Source organism: Thermobia domestica, chromosome 5 (genome assembly GCF_964235325.1).
Source record: "Thermobia domestica chromosome 5, izTheDome1.hap1.1, whole genome shotgun sequence".
In the NCBI taxonomy this organism is placed as follows: Eukaryota; Metazoa; Arthropoda; class Insecta; order Zygentoma; family Lepismatidae; genus Thermobia; species Thermobia domestica.
The window spans coordinates 306,696,003-306,720,649 of record NC_137458.1 but is presented as its reverse complement, the minus strand read 5'-3'; the positions used below and the strand labels follow the sequence as shown (position 1 = coordinate 306,720,649).

The 24,647-nt window shown below is 35.6% G+C and overlaps 1 protein-coding gene across 5 annotated transcripts in view; it reads right to left on the bottom strand.

Moving 5' to 3' along the window:
• LOC145686765 (uncharacterized) overlaps positions 1-14,908 on the bottom strand; it is an 82,664-nt gene extending 67,756 nt beyond the window's left edge. For 2 of the 5 annotated variants that reach the window (XM_081760410.1, XM_081760406.1), the window contains exon 1: positions 14,763-14,908. The gene's annotated coding sequence lies outside the window, so the exon portion shown is untranslated. Of the gene's footprint in view, positions 1-13,673; positions 13,823-14,416; positions 14,558-14,762 lie in introns of those variants that run through there. The other 3 variants (XM_081760408.1, XM_081760407.1, XM_081760409.1) reach the window with 3 other exon arrangements.
• Positions 14,909-24,647: the final 9,739 nt, after the last annotated feature.

Below are 24,647 nucleotides of genomic sequence, written 5' to 3'. Positions count from 1 at the left end.
TAGTGTTCCTCGTTTCGTCTTCCTAGTGTTACTACTGTCATTATCTCTACTCTTCTCGTTCCTAGTCTTTTCCTTTGCGTTGACTATTTTCCTCAATACCTATGTTCTGACGCGAAGTCTTTCATTGTCAACCATAGAAAGCAATATATTCTCCGGGTGTGCGAAATAACAGATATTTTGAATTACTTCCTGAACAATTTGGCGCTAGTTCTGCGGTATGTATCTTGAAGAAGTTCCCATTAGTCACACGTGTTTACCTCCACCTTTACAAGTAGAGTATCTTTTAACTGAACACCAGCGACCTCCAGTCTCTTTCGTGCATATTGGTACAAGCCTCTAAGAACCTTTCCTTTGGCCATTAGCACTTCCTTTTGTCGTATCTCTTCCCTTTCTCGCCGGAGTTGTGAGCGGTCTATGATCTGGCCAGCATTCTTTGGATCAATTATTCCAAAAGATTGCAATATAGCTGTTGCTATCAAAGTATTTGCGCGATCAGATGTTCCAAATCGGTCTGCCAGCATAACGAGAGGTCTAAGAACATGTCATTGCTGCTTGCTTCATTTTTCTCAAATATCCTGTTGCTCCGCAAAGTAATTATCAAACTTTGACCCATCGCCATCAGAAGATGATGTCTAGAGTTCATTACAAGTACTCATTTGTGATATGTAAGACCGTTGGCGGGTCTCTTGTGATTTCCTCATAATCAACTCCCTCTATTCTGCTTAATCGTGTTGTTCTCTGATCCTGCAGAAATGACCACTTCTCCTTTCTTTCTCAATTCATATGAACACATGAAAAGTTCATGACATTTACATAAACATATATCAAAGAACTTCGTGTAATCTTGTTAAAATATATTTTTTTCTGGAAATTACAAGTTCGTTCGTTTCCTTCTCAGATTTCACAGATTTCTTGTATATCTTCCGTGCAAGCAAGTAGAAGCTGAACTACGCGTTCTAACGATACAATAGGGATGGAAAACTTATCTTAAACAGATTTCGCACACTAAGCAACATCTCTCCCCACTTTTTTTTTTTACAGATCGATCATACCGTTTCTCACACTTTTCAAGCTCCATCAAATGAAAATAACACTTCATTACATCTGATTTAGTGGACAACTGTACATCTGAAAGCTCAGCTGAATTTCCAAAAACGGGGTAAGATGTTCTTATCTTCGGCATAGTTAGAATTTCAATATTGATGTAAAGTACAGATCTCACACACACTATATAAAGTTTAATTTACATTACACAAAAACTATTTATGCACTTCCCAACTACGTACAACGTAGTGAACACTGAAACGCAATGTTAACACAGCAAAATTACCTTGAAAAGATCGTCTTTCAGACTCGAACAATGTTATCGAATACAAACGTTGTTTTTTTTAAATACTGTTACTATCAATTGGACTACTATCCATTTCATAAAGATAGGTACCTGACTTCGCGGTGCTGCTCTAACGTTCACTCAAAACTTACATTGCATTGTCGTACCTTGTTAGAATTGTTGGAATGTTGCCTTTTCAATACTTAAGACATAAAAAAAAATTATTTGTACTGTGTAGTGAGAAACAAATAGAAATTAATGAAAAAGTGCATATTTTATCGTACTTTTTTGGTAGACTAATGTTTATAGGTCTATATCTCGGAAAGGAGATCACATGAAATAATTCCCTGTGCACCTGTAAGTTATGAAAATTTCATTACTCAACATGTAGAAATTTTCTTGTTATTCAGTAAAAAGTGAGACATCATTGTCTCTGAATTGTTGCGGTGTATTATCAAAAACAAAAAAAAACTTTTAGAAAGATAGTAAAGTGCCTTTTTCAACCCAACTGTTTGGATTTGTTTTAAAAATAAACAATAAAAATATGACATTATGATTTTCTTTGCTCTGGTCTGTCACTATAGCAGGTTATTCGGAGTACCACCTTGCCACATTTTCCTGGAACGTACACACTCTCAGCCCCACTGGTATTTAAACTTGTCACTCACACTGTCCAAAACTTTGCAGAAGAATTTTTAAAATTTCTTCCAAAGATTAAATTAAATTAAATTCCAAAGATTTTAAACTAACTTCTGAGAAATTAACAGGGTATACAGAGAAACGAACTGTTTACCTACTTTAGATTTGCATGTGATGGTCCTCGAAAATTTGTTGCTTTTTCAGTTTTTTCACTTACTGCACGTAGTACAAAATACATTTGCACTGAAACAAATACACTCACAAAGTTTATGATGTGATATAATCTTAGTTGATATGTAATATTGAGTTTACACTTCATAGAAAATCAGTTTTCAGATATCTAGGAGTCCCAGTAATACTCTTTAATATTGTACATTTCGAAGCACACTCCCACAAAAAGTTCAACTTCATATATCAGACAATAAACGCTAACATTTTATTAAAAACTTCTTTCACCGTGCGGATGCTACGAACTCTGCATCACCTTTTTCCTACTCTATTAGGATTTGCGGATATTAGGAGAACTTTGTATGGGTAATGGCCCCTTGCTACCAGTCTTCCAAGGGTAAAGACTGGGATAGTCTATGTAGTTCAGTTCCTGCTGAGTGAAGCAGTTTTTCTGTTACGTTCACATAAAAAGTTCAAAGTGCGATTTGTTTTCCTGCTTTCTTCCTGTACAGTATGTGAGCACTGACAATGATAAGTCAAACAGCAGAAAAACATCTTCCATCATTTGATAAACATACTAATAGCTCTTACATAGTTGATTTGTAAAAATCGTGTAAAGCTAGCTAAAAAAGCACATGTGAATAATCAATGTAGAAGATTACTTGTTTTCAATTGAAGTAACACGCTTTTACTTAGAAGATAAAGATTTTAGTTACACTAATTTTGTTTTCAATCTGCTGTTTTGCGTATTTATTCATTTCTTTTTCTACTATTCCCGGCGGGAGCTCAAGTGGTTTGGATTCAACGTTAATCACGTCTCATATCGCCTCTACTAAATGGAACGTTAAACTCACAATCAACTCAACTTTTTTTACTATAAAATTCATCGGTGAAAATAACTGAACCACTTTATATGGGGAATACTCTGTAGATAGGCTAGCATTTTGATTAATTCACGGGACACCACTAAACAGGGGTTTTGCATTCACATGAGTTTTATCACTCATAACTGCAACAGAATCCGCCTTCAATAGGAACGACGCGATTCCTTTTCTTGTTTCAGGGCGCAAGCTCATGTTCATCTTGTTCACTCACGGATATGCCGCCACTGAGCGCAGAATAATCAATGTCATTACTATCTAACTCATAACCATCTGTGTCGGAGTCATTCATCATTCATCAATTTCATTATCGCTCAAAATGTTGCCACTTCCTTCTGTAATGCCGCTGCTCGTAGAAGGAATATTCATAGTTTTTTTAAATAAAAAAGTATGAGAAATACTCAGGAGAAATATAAATGTGCGTTCGTCTGTCTCACTCCAATGAGCACATATGATGTGAGTGTGTAAGTTTCTGACGCCTACGAACTGAAGGGAAGTGTTGAAAACGTAATCAGTGCGATGTGATTAGACGCAAAAATAGTCCTCATCACCTACACACTGCATAATTTTCTTTCGTTGAAATAAAACAAAGGACCGATATTTCTCCACTACATTCAGCAGGGGAATTGATCACAGAACAACTTGGATGAACTTCCCAAGGCTACATTTCTTTTTTACCTTTAACATGTTCGTAAGCTGGTAAGTGTGTATATTGATAGATCTTGAGGTAGAAATGGAGCCATTGTTACTACGTGTCCAGGAAGATAGCAGGAGCTATGACGAGTCAACAAGTGACGAAAGTGAATGAGATAAGTAGATTAAGACACAAGGTTTTGTATGTGTTACTTCAACGTTTTATTTCAATAACATTAAGATACGTACATGCATTGCTATTATTAAGATGTTAACATTGTTAAGATATTGTGAAAGGTTATGAGATCTTAAATACTTTCTCCTATTACATTCTTATGAAGTAGGCTTTGCGCTGCAAGCTTTCTGAACGCGACAAGACAGCACAACACCTTTGCCACACTTCCAGTTACTGTATGCTGTTTCTTCATATAAGCGCGGGGAATTTAAAGACTAGGCTGCAACATGGCTCTCCGCTTTACGCATATAATATGTTCGAAAAAACATTTGTATTAAAAAATACTCTTCTAACTAAACCACTTTTCGTTAAAAGTTTCAAATACTTGGAACACTAGAGTTCCAAATTTTCGAACTGTGTTTTGTACGTTTCTCTACCTACCACGGTATAGGAGATCATAGCGTCATAAATTTATTTTAATTACACAAAAAGTATCATGTGATGAAAATTGAACTTTTCACAACTTACAGTTAATGGATGCATCTACGTATCGTACACAGGAAATTATTTTAAGTGATCTCGTTTTTGAGATATGAACATTGGTTTAACAAAAAAAGTACTATAAAGTACGCACATTTTCATTAATTTCTATTTTTTTCTTATTACACAGTACAAAGAAAATTTTGTGTCTTAATTACTGAAAAGACAACATTCCAACAATTCTAACGGGGTACGACAATGCAATGTGAGTCTTCAGTGAACGTCAGGTTAGCACCGCGAAGTCAGGGGCTATCTTTATGAAGTGGATAGTAATCCGAATTTAATTCTTATGCAGGGGAATTTTTTAAGGAAAAAGATTGTTGAAGCAAAAATTATAATGAACAATGAACACATTTATCGGCATATTTATTCAATTCTAGAACGTTATATGAAACCACAAGTACAGTATGATATACAATTTATTGTTTTGTTAAAATGGGCTATTTTATGGTTCCCGATCTCCCTAAATCATTTAGAAATTATTTCTACATCTATAGACTGCTTATGTTAAGAAATATAGGTAATCTTTTTGCTCATTTACCGTAGAAACACAACAGAGCGGTGCGTACGGCGGGTTTCCATACCCTATAAAGACACAAAATGTTTTTTGGCGATTTAACACCGGAAAACATTTGATTTCAGAGGCGAAATTTTTACAGTATTTTATAAACATCAATTGACAACTTTTTCGCATTATTGCGTTTTCGATATACAAAAAAGTAATTTTTCGCTCCGCCCTAATGTATAGTAGTTATTCATTGTAAATCTACAACAGGTAGAAAGACAGCTATTGATCACAATTAATACTTACTTAGTAACGAAGTTTGCTAACACCTGGCAACCTCAGCTAGTTGACAATGTATAACAAGCATAATGTATAAAATTCAAGTTAGGACAAGAGAAGCAGAAAGACCGCGCAGTTTGTGTCCGCAGAAAGAAGACTTGAACATACATGAAGTATCTTTCTTCTTTGTATAAGTTTTGTTTTATAGCAGAAATTTATTAGGAAACATATTTCATGAATGATCAAGTCTTCTTTCTGTAATACACCAATAGCAGCTCGCAATACAGAGTTGAAAATATATATTTTGAAAAAAATAAACAATAATAAATTTGTATTAACCTGGTTCAATTGATAATAGTGATGACGTCAGCAGATATAACTTATTTGAGCAGATATATATTTGGAGACTTAATCATTGTGTGTTGCATTATGTATGGTATAACTATTTTCAACCACAAAAACTTATCTTAACGAATAAACTTTCCTTCTTTTGCCCACTTTCGCCACCATGCCTGTTTCATCTCCTTATCCACCTCATTACACGGATTTCATGCAATATATGGTCAAATAGAAAAAGTTATTGGGCGTTTTCTTTCTCAATTGCTCTGAGGATGGCTTCTAGATGGAGATGACGCAATTTGCGACGGAACTTGTACAGAAACTTCCTATTATTCGAGGTGTAGGGAAACAAATTCGAGTATATAATGTATAATTAGACCAAAAATACATATGGATGTCAATTCATCAGCAGTGGTCCAAAGATGGCGAAAGTGGTTGTCGACCACCTCCAAAAATTATAGAAATGGAGTGTTATGAAACTTATGTATGAGTAGGTTAATAACATCATTCAGGTTGTCGTATGTACAAGTGTTCCTAAATGGCTGCTATCTTTATTGTCTAAGAAGCGCCACTTTTTTGCATTTACTAAAACTACAATTGCTGAGGACGTATGCACCAGAGATGAACATTTTCCACTGGGCTCGGTCGGGCTCGCGCTCACTCTCGCTCACTTCTCTCAACTGAGCTCGCACTCACTCGGGCTCGCGCTTACCTGTCTCCACTGGACTCGCGATCACTTCTCCCAACTGCGCTCGCGCTCGCACTCACTAATCTTATCTGGGCTCGCACTCACTAGGGCTCGTGCTCATCTCTCTCGACTGGGCTCGCACTCATCGGGCTCGCGCTCACCCGTCTCAACTGGACTCGCGATCAGTTCTCCCAACTAGGCTCGCGCTCGCAATCACTAATCTTCTCTTGGCTCGCACTCACTCGGGCTCGCGCTCACTTCTGTCTACTGGGCTTACACCTACCCGGGCTCGCGCTGACTTCTCTCAACTGGACTCGCGATCACTTCTCTCAACTGGGCTCGTGCTCAGTTGCGATCGCACTCACTGATCTTATCTGTGCTTCCACTCACTCGGGCTTCCGCTCACTTCTCTCCACTAGGCTTACACTCATCGGACTCGCGCTTAATTCTCTCAATTGAGCTCGCACTTACTCGGGTTCACGCTCACTTGTCTCAACTGGGTTCTCGCTCACTTGGGCTCACGCTCTCTCGACTGCGCTTGCGCTCGGGCTCATTTCTCTCAATTGGGCTCGGGCTCATTCGCGCCCGGGCTCAGTTCCCTCAATTAGGCTCGCACTCACGTATTTTATTGGGAAAAATGAAATCTTTGAGTTTTACGTCCCACGGTTATGCCGGTTAGGCTAAAGGAGACGGTGATAATGAGAGATGAGTGAAAATGGTGGAATGAAGAAAGTGGGAGGAAACGGGAGAACCCCGAGAAAACCCACGAGCACGGTGTTTGTCCACCACAAAGTTCACTTGGCGGGGGCTGGGATCGAACCCGGGACCCCAAGCACCAGAGGTGAACGCTCTACCACTGAGCCACCGCGCCCCCCGTATTTTATTGGGGCTCGAGCTCACTTGCACTCGGGCTCACTTCTCTGAGTTGGGCTCGCACTGACTTGTTTCATTGAGGCTAGGGCTCAATTATTGAGCCCGAGCCCAGTTAAGCGCAAGAGCCATGCTCGCGAGTTTGTACACCTTAATGGGTTGATTAATGGCGTAAGCCCCCTCCAATTTCAACCCCTGATGGAGTTGTTACAATTAATCGGAGTTTTCTAGCTTTTCCTATCTTTGCGGCAGCCCAAACTATTACCTAAATCGAGTTTTGTTAAAATAATGTGAGTCACTTTTATATTGATTTTTATTGTTTCTGTTTGCAGAATCTACGTGGATAGAGCTATTATTTAGTTACAAAATAATGTTTTTTTTTCTTATCTCATAGAAATATCTGACACGTTAATACTAAACTTCGTTAAAACAGTTGCTTTAACAAAATGAACTAGTCCTACAAGTCATAGGTTGTTTATGCACCTGAATTTTGAAATGCTGATGATTGATTAATTGATTATCTTTCACCGTCCCCTTTCATCAGTGAGGCTACAGGAGACATGGACTTGTAGTTTCAACGTGGAATCTGAAGCACTGTCGTTCAATACTTTCCCACAGGGAATCGATTATCAAAGTCACGCGTGCTAGCCACTAGAACAGTGGGGTGGCTTGTAATTCTGTTGTCCAATGATTTTTATTGGGAATAAATTATAGGTGATTTTTTTATCGTTTAGTCAGCGTAACGAAGATGACAAAATTACAGTATGATACACTGATTGTGAATGTGATAGTGCGAGTATTGAACAATTGTGTGGTCCACAATCTAGTATACACCTTCTAAACCCCTGTCACCAAGGCATTTAAAGTGAAAGTGTTAATGCTCTGAAGAATGTTAACCCTCCCCCGCCCCATCCCCATTTTTAAGAAACCTACTATCCAACCCCTAGACAGCGAAGCGGAAATTGACCTTGGCCGATGATAATTTTGTGCTCAAGAACTGCATGAATTAGTAAGTACAACAAAATTAGTAAATCCCAGGTATGTTAAAAGCAGACCTTCACCTTCAAGTTTTATTGTATTGCCAAGCCTCGAGGCTCATTCATTGTCGTGCTCTGTAGATAATAGCTATGTATCCGAGACTATGCTTCAAAACCATACACTGAGAAAAAACTGTACGTGGCGTACGTAAAATCGTATGTCACATTTGTAAATCCTGTAGTTTTTGAACCGCAAACGTATAACTGAAAACTGCATGATTTATAATACTTTCTGTAAATGTTCCATGTGTACGTACTTTCCGTATGAAACAATATGGGCGGTCTGGATCTCATATACAAATGGGCATACATATAACATACACATATGTACAGGGCCGGATTTAGAACGGTGAACTGGTGCACGTGCACCGCCTTTGTTGTAAATATACACTATCTAAAATGAGAAACTAGCAGTGAAAATAGCAACTACCCGAAACTTTCTGCCGTCATTTTTCCGTTTTTGAATTAAAAGAAAGAGGAGTTTTGTAAAAGCAATAGTTTAAGTTTATTTTCTGAATATTCATGGAAACGGATTCACCAAGCAGAGCAATATAACATTTGTTAAGTAGGGAAGAAACAAGCCAGGAAGAGAGAAGAATTTTTCCTGCATATCGTTTGCAACCCTCTTTAAATGTCGCGGACATAAGCTCATCGGTATTAAGCTCACCTATGTTAATGCAAAAGCGGACATAAGGTCACCACTAACAATATAATTGTGTTACAAGATAATTAATGCAATAAAGAATAAAATAGTGATAACTAACTACATTTCTAGGTTAATTAATTTAATTGCAAAGGAAAATAAATCTGAATAAAATAAATACAAGTAAGCAATGGAAAAATGGCAAACGGAAAATATGACACAAATGAAAACTAGACTTTGGATATAAATATGAAGTAGATTTTGAATATTAAAATATAAATTGAAAACCGATTTGGACAATCAAAAAATATTACTTCCTTTTACTGAAAAAAGCAAGCCAACCCCCTCCACTATGCTGTACCTTTCGGTGCAAGAAATTTTCAGCACAGAAATATCGGAAAAGGGTATCTCCTTCTTCTTTTTTTCGCTATGGCTGAAAGTATCTGAGATATATTTCATTTCGCTTTAGAAAAACTTATGATGGGTATAAAGAGGTATTAAAACTCGAGTTATTTGGCCGAGAAACTTTGACTAGCAATAGGCCTAATTCAGTAGAAAATAGACCTATTAATGCTATATATCAGTTGTCAGATATAAAAATAAAATAAGAAGGATGTTCCAGGGTTTAATGTATTAAATGTGGGCGGACTTTAAGGAACTTGAAATTAAATGCTCCTGATATTTAAATCTGGGCTTTGACTACTAGTAGGCTAGTTGCTAAATAAAAAAAATAGGCTATATGACTAAAGTTATCAGACACCAGAATAAAATATTAGGAGAGTTGCCGAGTTCAAGTCTTAAGGCTGTCATCACACTTGCAGACCAATACTCATAAAATGAATCTTTTTCTTATTTACTAAGATCAAAACAACCTATGAAACAAAATAGAAAAAAAAAGAAGCTTAGTGTTATTACATAAGAAAGAGATTTGTTTGAGTTTTGGTCTGCAAGCCCGACGGCAGCACTAAGAAGCAAAGACTAAATGTATCTGAGTATGATGATTTCGTAAAAAAAAAAAAAAAAAAAAAAAAAAAAAAAAAAAAAATCACCAGTTCTGTTAGCAAGCAAATTCTATTATGTAAGTATTCATGCCTAGTCATGAAATTATTTTAATGCATTTGATGAATTGTCAGACTTATAAGAAAAACTTGGTTCGAAAATTCCCAGGGCCAAAAGTAGGCTTACTGTCGCCTATGCTTCACACACTAAACTTGCAACATCCCTATTTTATTCTGATATCTGATAACTGCTATACGACATTAGTAGCTCTACTTTCTACCGAGTTATTTGGCCTATTTTTAATTGTAGTCAAAAGCTAGATTTTAATATCCAGGGCATTTTATTACAAGTTCCTCAAGGTCTGCCCACGTTTAATACAACGCAACTCCGCAACGTCCTTACTATTTTTTTATACCTGATGGACAAGTCATAGAAAATAGCAGCTTTATTTTCTGCTTAGGAAATAACTAACACCTGAATTTCAATATTCGGTGAATTTTATTAGATGTCCCTCAAGGGAGTATATGTTTGGTATCGGTGAGCTTTTGTCCGTCCCTGTAGTATAAGACTGTCGGTGAGCTTATGTCCGACACCCACATTACGCATAGATATCTCTTGTTTTTAACTAACACACAGATTGTTAGGTTTTAATTTTTATTTATTTCTATCTTTGTGAGAAGACAGCTTTAGAAGTAAAATTAGAAGTAGAAATTTAAGGAGACATTACAGGTATTCAACATTCGTGAAATTACAGAACATATAATAACAACAGCTAAACGTTTCCCGAAAGTCTGCTAAACATTTTTTACAGAAAGTAACAGATCTGATATCAGTGAGTTTAAGTGTTCGTTAAAACCATTTTATAATAAAACATCTATCTCTGCGCAAGCTATCGTGAAATTTAGAATGTTTCGTGTTTGTTTGTTTCGAGCTTGATATTCTTTTGCATCAGTGAGGTTATATGAGATCTCGCTCGTCTGGAAGATGAGAATACTTACCACTTATTCAGAGTGAATCAATATGAATAAGTGCTGGCAACCCTTAGCTATTGCGTTAGGTATGTGCTAATCTTCACGGTAATAAGATTTGATAAATCCGCAATGACAATACTGTGTCAAACATCAAAATCGAGTTGTAACCAGGGGTAAAAATGGATCATGCCGTCCACTGTGCCTAACTTTGCCCACTATATTTTTTAGGAAGTAAAGGGACGCCATAGATATTTTTGGAAGTGGGGGATGACGTCCCCCGTGTTTTCCTCACTTTTAACTATGGTTGTAGCAAACGACACGCCATCGTTTCAGGGTAGCTTTCGAAAAAAGACTTTAATGAAAGGAGATGTGTGTGTGTGTGTCTTATTTTCTGGATGTTGAATTGCTATCTTTCTTTTTTTTTAATAGTCCATTGACTTATATGAGAAAGTATTTTTCTTTTAAATAGACGAGATTTTAATCATTCAATTTTACTAATTTCTTCTTCTAGCCTATTTAAGAGTTCCTTGTTTAAAAATATTCAATGTAATATTGTTTTAGTTTTTATTTATACTGGTATATATTAAAATTACATAATACAGCAGTTAAATTTCGCATAGAATATATTTAAAGATCTCAAGAAGAAGTAGTCAGTAAAATTAACAGGATAAAACTTTTTTATTTCAAAAAATTAAATCAATGTTTCCTCATATAAATTTACGTACCACGAATATGCCGCTTAAGCTAAGGAGACGGTGATGATGAGTAATGAATCAAATGAAGAAAGTGGGAGGAAACGGAAGAACCCCGAGAAAACCCCACGCACACGGTATTTGTCGCCTAGTTTTAGTCTGAAAGCATAATAATTGGTTCCTTTCTGCACCAAAGTTTTATATGTAATTCACATAGTATTGCCGAGCGAGCGTTAGCGAACGAATGCAGAGTAGAGCTCCACAGGACACGTTGTTTTCTGTCTTTATTACAGCTAAATGGAAAGGGAGACCTGTGTCCTAGAACCTTGAAGCCATGTTTGTTATGTTACCGTTGCATTGGAACGTATAACTTTCTTCACGTTTCTTTACAGTTATTTGCTTAGCACATTATTTTTACTTACTTTTAATAATCTGTCTGCTTATCACCTTATTGTTTCACAAAATGTAATAATTTTACCTCGTATCCAGGGATGCGTCTCTACCCTGTTTTCAAAACAAATGTTCATTACATTTCCAAAATCCTACCATGCAGTAAGCTGCCTCCAAGTAGTTCCCTCTGCTTGCCAGATAGTTGCATGTTTAGAATCACTTATATAAAGAATGAGTCAGAAAAAACCTGGCCACTTTCCTCCCTCCATATTTTCTAGTATATAAGATGAACATTGGCAGCACTGTGCATAAGCAAGGGCAGACTGTCGATCTTACTCACGAATAGATTGTCAGTTGTGAAGTGTGCATACTGTGGTAAAGAACGATGAGTCAGTTAGAAAAACGAAAACTAATTGTGAACAAATACCTCGAAAATCCAGGTATGTCCTTAAATAAATTAAGCAAACTCGTAAAATACCCTCGGTCTACTGTGCAAAATGTAATTAAAAAGTACGCACAAGATTTAACTGTTGAAAGAAAACCTGGCTCAGGTAGAAAACCGGGGACTAGCCAACCGAAGCTGGAGAAAAGGGTTACTGCATTGCTGCGTCAAAATCCTTATTTATCGGAAAGAGCAGTTGCTGGTGTGGTCAAAGCGTCCCAATCTACAGTGCACAGATTTAAGCAAGGAAAAGTTTACGATCTTTCAAAGTCCAAAAGGTACCTAACCGAGACGAAAAGCAAAAAGTGAGGGCAAAATCCAGAGCAAGAAAACTCTATGATCAGTACCTTACTCAATATGGATGTTGCATTATGGACGACGAAACCTATTGTGTCGCTGATTTCAGTCAAATTCCCGGAAAGGAGCAGTACGTGGCACTGAAGAGGGGAGATTTGCAGGATAAATTTAAACAACGGAAGGCATCCAAATATCCCAAACAATATTTGATTTGGCAAGCTATTTGTTCATGCTGTAAAAAAAGCAAAGCGTTCATCACAACAGGGACAATTAACGGCGAAATTTATACGAAGGAGTGTTTACAAAAACGCTTGTATCCATTTGTGATGTCATACAGTAACTCTGTTTTCTTTTGGCCAGATCTTGCTACCTCTCACTACTCTAAAGCAGCCACTGATTGTTATAAAGAAAAGGGTATCGTCGCAGTTCGAAGAGAGGCAAATTCACCAAATTGCCCTGAACTTAGGCCAATTGAAAAATATTGGGCCCACATTAAAAGAACATTGAAAACATCAAAAGGGAAGGCGGCTGACTTGAAAACTTTTCGTCGCAAGTGGACTGCAGCTGCCAATCAAATAACAGAAGAAGATGTGCGAACTCTTATGAAGCGGATTAAGAGTAATGTACGAGCATTTTTCCATAATTAGTTCTTTATAATATATTTTGTGTGTTTATTTTTTTAAACTTTATAGTCAACTAAAATATGCAAACGACCTTTCTTCTTTTCATTTCTTTACCTACTTTTTTGGTCAAAGTTACTGGCCAAGTTTTTTCTGACTCATTCTTTAATAAAATAAAAACAACTTACACTCTCCTTAAATATTATCAAGCACACAAACTAGCAAATTATTCATTTCTTCCAGATAAATTTTCAAATTATGCTATAAACGGACGACCAACTTTGGAACTTAACCCCAACATAAATATGTATCTAGTAGGGGAAAGAAAGCATGATGATAAGAAATATACGTGATTAAGAGTTAGGATTGTACGATTGAAATGAAAGAGAAATAATTCTAGATCAGATATATTAAAGTAACTCAAATGAATAATAATACAATTTTCTATTTGTGCGTGTTAAATCAAAGACCCCATGTACGGAAGTTTAACTGTACCTCCGTCTGTAATATATCTTCAGCAATTATCACTGCTCACCTGAAACACAGTATATTATTAATTGGCATTTATTCCGAAGTTGGTCATTCGCCTGGTTTTCGACAAACATTATGTATGAAACTTTAAAAATCATTGGGCCTTATGCAAGTGCCATACTAAAGAGATCGAATGTTTCCTGCAGTAGTCAGACTTTAGTATGATGCTAATATTACGTCAAAACGACTCTCTATAAGGCGGATTAATTTAAGCAACGCTTTAAAATGGTATGATAAAGTAGAGATGGTAGAGTAGGATCGAGTTTCCTTAAAGTTAGGTAAGTTTGGGACAAATTTGTTACAAAAAAGAAATGTAACTCTTTGCTTGAGGATAACAACTGGTGAGTCTCTGTACACCTGCAGGCATGTTCAGAATACAGATGCCAGTAATATTCCAACAATCCAGGCATGAGGTAATTTTGCTTAAAGTAGTCCCCTCCACTTGCCAAATAGTACCATGTTTACAATCACTTATAAAGAAAAACGAACACAATATCCGCTTTCCTTGCATATTATTAAGGAAACAAACGAACAAATTGTCCATTTGTTTCCAGTAAGTTTTCAGAATTTAGTAAGAAACGGATGACCAAAAACGCAACTTAACCATATTAATTTGCTACCACGGAAGGTTTGTATATATGCTTTCGTAACCATAAAATACTATGTTTATGGACATTACATAGAGCTATTCACATTCTTCTCTCAGGAACACTAGGAATAAAATTTAATACAATTGAAATACAGTACACTCATTTAAAAAAATCATAATAATCCAGATGCTCGACAACTTAGAAATTGAATTGGCTTTAAAGCGATACCAACAATCAAATAGGGAAAACTTTACAAAACACGCTCCAGCTGCGGATCGATAAGTTGGGCCCTTTTACAAAGTATAGTAGAGTAGGGTAAGGTAGAGTAAGATAGAAAGAAGTATGGTAGGGGTTAGGAACGGGTTAGCTTAAGGTTAAGTAATCTTTCATCCATTTTCATAAAATTATTAGTGTGTAATTTCTCGTTTCTGAGTGAGTATACCTGCTGGAGCGGGCGTTGTAATGTTAACCTATAAAATATAAAGCTAAAGTAATTTACATACGTAATTATAATGGGAGTTCAAACTGTCTTGAAAATGTGACTCTTCAAACTTCCTCTTGTCTTGTCTTGTCGTAGACCATTACCGGTGAAATAGATAGGTGCACCAGCTCGACAGGCATGTGTGCTACGATTTCAAAATGGTAAAATGTGTACCTCACACAGAGGATTTTTGGTTCAGGAACAAAATTGAATAAAATACAGGACACACTTGGGAAGAAAGGACACAATCGGGAAAAAGGTCAAAGCCAGGTAAAGGTCAAAATCGGGAAAGAGGTTCAGACAGTGAAAGAGGGTTGAAAGCCAAGTTGAACAGGGCAAAGAGTTAGAGGAAAGTGAGAAGTGTAAAATGAAAAAAGAACAAAGAGTAAAAAAAACAGAATGGGATGTATGTACGCATATACGTAAATTAAAGTATAAGTGTAACGTAGGTGTATAGGAGATCCCAATCAACTAACTTCCCTCACAGAGCACTACCACACACGAGGCACTCGCCGTAACGGCCACTGTCCTCCTCTTTGTTACGTGCTTGATTACTAAACCGTTATGGCAGTGTTCGTAGGTTTCTGAAAGGAAATTTCCCTCGGTTGACATAAAATTTTCACTTTTCTTATGAAATTTTCCCTAATTTTTGACTGTTCAATTTTTAAGGGAGATTCATTGGATGAAGCGCCAACCAGAGCGGATCTAGAAGGTAAAAACCTGGAGAACGAACCAGAACAGACTATCATAGGTATATCATAAGTTTACTATAAACTTCCAAAATAAATAGGTAATACTTTAATTTACTTTTAGCAGTCTATAAACTATGGGTATTAAGCCTCCAGCCCTGGGCTCGGTCCGCCTCTGATGCCAACCACATTTGTTTTATTCACTTGGTTTTCGTCTCTATTTTTTACTATTTCCTTATTTTTTAACAAAAAGTACACACAAACACACTCAGTCAACAATGGATGCAGATCGTACAGAAACTATTATTTCTGAAGAGTGCCTCCGCGTAGCGTAGTCGCTAACGCTCTCGCCTTCGGTACGAGCGGTCCCGGATTTGATTCCCGGTGGGGGTCACTCGGTGGAAAAAGTGTAAAACGCTTTTACATGCCAGCCACACTGAATGAGGTTTTCCTCACTCATACAATTCAAGTGCCGGGGTGGTAACTAACTTATAGGTCCCAGGCCGCTTCCTTCCTTCCCTTTCCCCGGATTGTGTGCTCGCCGAGGGACGTCATCCCTCAAAGTGTGAGGGGCTAAATGGTTATCGATGCCGAAAGCACAGAAACCTAAATCCTTTATTTCTTAAGAACAAAGAAGAATTAAGGGTTTATATTGGTCAATCAATTGGCGCGAGGGTTTCCCGGGATTTTTCAAGTTTTATCGAAAATTTCCCTTTTTACCTTTTTGCTAAATTTAACTAAGAAATTTTGCTGGATTTGGGAAATTTCCCTACAACTACGAACACTGCATTATGGTCAATTAGAAAGGCGCACCAATTATAGATTCATATGTGCTACAACTGCAATGTGTCTAATATGCACCTCAGAAAGGAGTATTTGAGATTCAGAAACTAAATTGAATTAAAATACAGGACTCAATCAGGAAAAGGAAGGATACAATTGGGAGAGAGGTCCAAATGAGGAAAAGGTCAAAATCGGGAGAAAGATCAAAAGCAGGAAACGGTCAAAATCGGGAAAGAAGTCCAGACTACGAATTATATTTTTTATTACTGTAAACCTATACTAGTTACTAAAATTAGTATCTCAAACTCACTAATTTTTGGCCCTCCAGATCAATATGCGGATAATGTTATTGATATTGTGAGATATGGGACCTTCTGCAGGGTCGTTTCGGCACGTGATTAGTACTATACTAAAGAGTTCGACTTACGTTTGTTTCCAGCAGTAGTCAGATTTTTAGTATGACTCTAGTCATACTTGCAAACGACTCCGCATAAGGCCCATGATGTTTAGGACACAAAGCTCTCAGAAGGAATAATTCAAGTGTAGACAATCACATCTTCCCAAATACGCAAGCAAATGCGATCTGTAAATCAATATATGAATGTATTAGATCAACAAATTTAGGAACAATAATTGAATTTAAAACCGGATAAATTGAATGAGATAACCGCACTAACCTTTCCGTATGAGTTTCATTACAGGATTGAAAGTCTCTTTCATTGCATATCTAGAATATAGGACACTTCGATATCAATAAATTATTTCGTAATTAGCCTCCGGCGTAAGTAATTTGGATCCAAATACTTTAGCAAACTTCATAAAATGTGTGCTATTCAATGAGATTCGTTAGTCCAGCGTTCGTCACTCAATTAGTTAGTATTATATTAGCCTTGTACTAAGAAGGGTGTACTTTTTGATGTTCAGTCAGCTAATAATTTTAATTTTGGTATCATTAACTAATAAAACTCCAATACATCGGGTGACAAAAATAAATATGGCAACTACGGAAAATTAAATTAGCACATGCATAATCTGTAAAATTGAAAATATATTAAATACGAAATTAGAAATGTATTCTTTGTGATTTGACATCTCAACTTTATCAAAAATTACGAAATAGAATTATAATTAACTTATTCATTTCTGAGGGACGTATTTATGGTGTGATAGGTCTAAGTTAGTGATGGGCAAAACGATTCATTTCGGAGAATCGATTCATTTACTTTGATTCACTAAAATGATTCGATCATTTAATTCGTTCATATGAATTGGTCGTCCGCGCTTTCCTTTTGCGCAAGTGAATTGGTTGGGAATGATTCGCTCATTGAATCAGTTAGGTTTCCGCGCATCTCTTTTGCGCAATGAGTTATTCGATCATATGAATTGAGTGGGAATTATTCGATCATATGAATCGCTTGGGCTACTGCACTTCTTTTCTGCGCAACTTAATAAATTCCTTCTGAGGAAGTACAACCTCGTGTATCATCTTTGCCACATGACACGGCCAGCGCCAGCGTTGCATTAGGGTGAGTGGAGTGGCTCGGGAACTCAAGCTTCAGTGCAATTATGAAGTTTCAATAATATGCTGTTGGTCCTTTCCCATTGTTGATGTTTTTGATGTTTTCATATTAGAGGTTGAGACAAACACTAAAACTGTTGCAATCTCCACGTTTTTTTCTGCCAACTTCAGTTTTTCGAGGAAATATTTTGTTGAAATATACTCCGTATGATTTTCACGGGATACGAGCAGTTATAACAATTTATTTTCAACTTCTTATTGTCGTACATATTAATATGGGGGAAATATAGAGCTCTGTATAGGCGACATTCATGCTTTTGGTTTTAAATACAGAAAGCATTATATAATGAATCTGTAGTGTTATATTCATTTCTAGTGGGTATTATTTGCCCAGGTCATATAAACTTTGTAAAGTACACATCATGTTAATGGATTTCTTTTGTTGTTGTAAGTCAGAGTTATACCCTGTAGGGTAAAGAAGATGCGGTCAGCGTGGCTCACTGGTAAAACTCTTGCCTTCTCTGCGGGGGTCCCTGGTTTGATCCACTGCTAAGGAAGCTTGTGGTGTACATCATCATGTCCGTGGGTTTAATCGGGTAAACCCACTCCCCTTTCCTTCCACACTCCCATTCCAACTATTCTCCCATCGTCATTTACTTGCCTTAATCATTCGTTTTCCTTAGGCTAATGGACATAAACATGGAACGTTAAACTGCAAGATTTCTATTTTATTCTAACATATTCTAAAATATGTTCTATTTTATTCTTGACTGGAAAATATACTGATCTTCGAGATAGAGAAAAAGAGGGAGTAAACACATGAACATATATTTAATACTATTGTGATAATTTTAAAAGATTTAGCTCGGGGAAACTATGAATAAACGCAAAATGAAATGAAATTTTAAAGTTTTACGTTGCATGATTATCATCGTGTAGACTAAAGGAAACGATAATGATGAGAATGAAAGAAATGGTGAAATGAAGGAAGTGAGCGAAAACAAGAGAACCCCGAGAAAACCCACACATATGGTGTTTGTCCATCATAAATCCCACTTAGCGCAAATAGAAAACCAGGGACCCCATCCACCAGAAGTGAACGCTTTACCACTGAGCCACTACTACTTCAATAAGCAAGAGATGAACATATATTTGCGAAAATACTGGTAACCCCAATTGGACCCCATTCTGAGAAATGCAACCGGGATAAACTTCTTGGTCTGGTGGATTTTCTCCCCGGCCACACGTTATCATCAGTGTTTGTCTACATTTCTAAGAGAAAACCGTTAGTTAGTTAAATTTCAGTTGAGTTGATTTTCAGTTTAACGTCCGGTTCAGAAGCGAGGCTATATGAGGCGTGGACCTACTGATTAATATGAAATCCGAACCACGTGAGCTTCCGCCGGGAATCGATCTCGGGTCTTCCACATCTTGTTTACATGGAAGCTCAGAAAACTATTTGTGTCTTCATGTATTATTCAATAGAAGTAAACTGAAAAGGAGGTACCACTAGGCTTCGTTCCATGTGGACAAGTGTTTTTACTGAAAGTTGCAATACACTGTCTTCCCAGAAAGAATCTTTATTCGTCTTTCTACATATACATTTTTAAAATCAATTATGTTGAGTACAAATAATTTACAGTGCACTTTTTCTGTGTAACTACTGTATTTACATTGAATATAATATAGTACTTTGAGTTGGTTATAAAACATTAAAATTGACCATTTTGGATACTGCAGTTGAAAGTGATGAAAATAATTTTATCCAATGCACGTACAGTATCTTAATCAAATGGATTAATGCTCATTAAGAGTATGTTGATATTAACTGCGAAATCGTATTATATCTAATTGAGCAACACTGCCAGTACTTCACGACAAGAAGCAAGCAACAAGAAAGTTTATTCTGAAAGTAATCTAACAACACGGCTTCCTTTCTTCCTAGGAAACAACCACACCACGCAGAAAGAAAAAAAAATCGCACTCATCTACAAAAGCAGGAAGAAAAGACGCGCGTATGGTTTTATTTCTTTTTCACTCCCCGTGAACTGCAAGCGCATTTGCAGAAGCAACCTCACCAATTGTCTCACACAAGCTGGCAGTTTGTGATTCTCAATTCATTTCGATCACGGCAAACAATTCAGTGAGAAGTACAAATGATTCATTAGAAGAATCGGTTTATTTGTGAAAAGAATCATAATTCATTTGATTCACGCCATGATTCGTTCATAATGATCGAATCGTTCATGATCGACACAACACTAGTCTAAGTTAATTAATATTAGTGACAATAGAAGAATGGACATTTCGTTTTTGACAAACATTGTAATTTAAATACATGATGTAGAATTAGTGTTCAATATACAACATGACAAAAATCTCAGAAAAAGATTTCTTCGTTACGGAGATACAATACTTCAAAGATTGCAGAAATCATCTGTTTACGTGACGGCAACGAAAAGAGGGGGGTTTTAGTGTGACATCACAAAAATTGAATCACTCTGTGATTCGCATTGGAAGCTTCAATGAGTCTTTTCATATTGCAGATTCTTACTGTAAACTACAAATAAATTTGGTAGAATAGTGAAAGGAAAAGTGACCAAATAAGTAATACACTTACTGTATCAAAATGTAATGTGGTCATAAATACATTAAAGGTCATTTGTAATGCTCTATCATTACAAGTAATTTAGATACTTGTACACAGTGATTTATCTACACCCCTAACAAACCCCCAGCACTCCCTAAAATTTTAGGACACCCCCGGAAATAAATTCTTTACATCCCCAACTAGGAAATGAAACATTAAAGAAAGATTCATTCTCGTTCTGCCTAAAACTCTCCAGGACTTTGTAGAAAATATTTTAAATGATGTTATATTTAGGCAGAACGGGAATTCCCGTTCTGCCTAACCTTTGGAGACAGAGAATTCTATACGAGGAGGAAATTTTAAGGGAAATGCAGCACCGAATAGTTTAACTCCTAGCGTGTTTGTATGCAGATTGAAACTCATGCAGGGTATAAAATTGCTGTAGTAACGAGCGAGGGAACTAAATCCTATCGACCAAAATGCAAGCAAAATTCTGACAAGGAAAAAATCAATCAAAATCACGGGAGTATATATTGGATGTAAGTGTACACCCTATATGATTATTTTTTCTCTTCAACTGTTATAATATATTATATATTCAAAAATGTTATCTTTATATTTCAAGTTAAATAACCTTTCTTTCTTTTAAAATGCTGAAAACTCGTAAAATGCGTATAAATGTTATAATAAAAGGGCAGATTAGATTTAATTACTTTCACACATATTAATATATTCGGCATTCGTTCTGGGTATTGGTATTTATTATAGCTTTAACATATTTGAAATATGTTTAGCATATTATAGTAAGACCATTCATTTCAATTACGAAAAATAACTGTGATGCTATTTGATTTTCGAAAAGTCCTTTTTTTTTGTGGTAGTATATAGCAGTCTTTAATTTTGAGTAATGTATAAATATTTATTTTAATTCTTCAATACTGATCAAGATTTTTCTAGCAAAGATCAAAATGTTATATATATACTTACTATAAAAGTATTACGTCTTTTATTGCGTTTTCAGCATTTTTTAATGTAAATTCCGTAAAGTAAAGAAATTCAGATAACATTTTAGATGCATAACTGTTGGAGAAATTATTCCTTCAAGTTTCATCATAAATTTTAGATCTTATTCTTCTTGATCTTCTCGGTAAAATGACCAGAATACAGTTCTTTATCGGCACTGTTAGTCACATCTATTTTGGTAAAGATCAATGTGATTTTTTTTAGAAATACCTGCGGGCAAATGGAAAATAAATTCACTCAATTGCAAAAAGGCGTTTGACATTGTAATGGAAACGAACACAAAATAAACTGAACTTAATATAATATCAAATTATTTCACATCAGGATTTTATTCAATTTTTCAGTAGTTCATCTCTAACATGCCAACAGCCGCAGTAAGCAAAAGGTGCCGGAGTTCACATCCTGAAGACATGTTTGGCCACATATTCAGTAAACAATGCAAGAGGATGCATAAGCCGACACTTAAGAAAGAATATTAGTGTTCTACATCACAACTCCTTTTACGGCGCCACCTTATCAGCTGCTGTCTTATATACATAATTCTATACTATATGCAATAGTATCATATATACGTCTATTTTCATATTTATATTGTCAATGTAAATAGTAGCAATACAAAATAATATGAATATTGAAATACTTTTGGAATGTCTTTTGGAATTTCAATCAAACCAAAAGATAGGATAATCGGAGATCAAATGAAAAGATAGGATAATGATAATAAGTCTTATGCATCATTTGGTATTGTTTGCTTAATATTCTACAGTACATGTGAATCATTCCATAAGAAATCAACCTAGTTCGTAACCCGCACTATCACTTCCGATTTGCATGGAATATGGCGAGTAGGGCCTATAATATGTTAATTTATTGATCTCGCAAGTTGTGAGTTATTTTTATGCCATAGTATGTTTTTTGTGAAGGTTTGCGCAAGAAGTCGGATTGAGTTTTCTCGTGGATAACATTTTCGGCCTGCTTCATGATCCCAGAAATTTAGTGTAGTATTCTCCACGAAGTACTTCAACTTTAAAAACAGTCGTTTATCAAAATCCACTTGGAACATTTCTACCACGTCGAAATTTAGATTGCCTTCTGTAGTATTTTCTATCATCTACTATGGAGTACATTTTCAGTTAGGACTTTTAAATGTTTCTCTGTTTTGCGTAGTCACCGATATGATCGACTGAAATTATAAACTGAATATTCTGCTTCTTCTCACCATCTCCTTTATCCGTACAAGAATCAAGGTTTAAATTTGAGAGTCATTTCATGTCAAATAAAACGATTTTAACTAAAAAAATGCCTTACCATTCCAGATTTCAATTATTTTTGTTACATTAATACTACCTTTGGAGGGTATGAAAAATCCAAAATTTTAGATTTATCTAGCCGCGCTGGTTTTGGAAATATAATTTATTGAGAATTCAGAAAGTACCTAATTTTGATACACCTTCGTACACAAAAATGTCTCCATATCTGTAACTCTTTGTGGTAGAGAACTAAACTTTGACTCATTCTAAAGTTACTGAAATAGGCTTCTATATGATTTGTAATTCAATAGATTTTTTAAATGTATTTTTATAAAAATTCACAATTATCAAAGTTTGATTTCCTAAAAACACTAATTTGAAAAAAAGGAAAAGAAAAATCTCAAAATACTTATACCATCCTCTTATATCTTCCTAAGTTTCATTATGGGATACTAGATATGAGGAATACTAGTTTAGGACGTATTTAAAAATTGCATAAATTTTATGATGCTGTTCAGAAAGTTCCCTTACATGCTCTTCAAAGGTGATTTTAGTTCCGATCTCAGTGAATTCAATCACTAAACATATATAAAGACGAAGTATCTAATTTTATCTAATCTTACCTAATCCGTTTCCTACCATTTGAATGATCTGGGTTGTTTCTATGTAGGAGTCAATATTTAATGTTTTGATGTAAATGGATCATCTAAATTTAAATAGAAAATATTGAATTGATCAGAATGCAATATATATATATATATATATATATATATATATATATATATATATATATATATATATATATATATATATATATATATATATATATATATATATACTCTTCCCCCTGAAAACATTTGGACGTGGATTATTCATCTTGAGACTGTAAAATGGTGTCACAGTGTGAACCTGTAATTTTTTTTCAACACATCCAAAGGGGGACTAGCGTCAACGGTAATTGGAAGCACGCGATTGTGGTAAACTGTTTGGAAGCGACGATATATTCTAACTTATCTCACATACAATGTTTACAAGATTCTGCTTCTTTTCTCAAAGACAAACTGTTATAACAAGTTACGTTCTTGTTCATTGTAAGTTGATTCATTATGTAACCTTTGAAGTTACCATATTATTTCGAAAATGCAGACCTACCTGAACATTAATTACTATCATTAGTTTTGTTAGACTGCTTTTTTAACGGTATGTCATCTAACTATTTTTGAAACACACACTGAGTTTATATCAGCTTATCGAATGACGATTGCAAAACGTAGGGAGATGTAAGAGAATGATAGAAAATATTTTTTATTTTGAAATATTGGTTTCCTGAAAAATCAAAATTTGAAAATTTTGAGAATTTTTCATACATTTTTTTAAAAAAAAAGTTCTTTCGAGATATTCAAAGCCTATTTCAGAAGGTTTAGAATGAGCCAAAGATAAGCTCTCTAGGACAGAATTACAGAGGTGGAGCCATTTTTGTGTACGAGGTTGTTAAATTTTGGGAATTTTTCGAATTTTCAGCAACTTATATTTCAAAAACTAGTGCTTCGATAAATCTAAAATTTCCTTCTTTATAATAAAATACCTTGTTTATAATGAAAGTACAAATAATTAATTTTGTAGTGATTGCTATAATAAAGTTCACGGCGACGATTTTTTATAGTAGTTATAGTGATGTGTGCGATTGCTTGAAATGCAGTCCTGACTTATGTATACTGCTTATATATTCAGCACAAAATATACAGGATGTTTCAAAACAACATCGGCAACGTTTAGGAGGTGATTCCTGATACCAAGACAAGACAAAAAGTATAGACCAACCTGGGTGCACAACTGTTTCCTTTCGGAGTTATAGGCTGCCGAAAACATGAATAAATGAAATCTAAAGGTTCGTAACTCCAAAACTATGGAACCTACCGTAGTCGGGTCAAGACTTCACTTAGGAACTAATATGTGCACTATCCAAAAATTCATGTTTCAGAATCCTAAGGTACTCGCAAAATAATTTTTATAGAGAGAGTTTAGCTAAGGGCATATAGTTTGAAGTACTTTC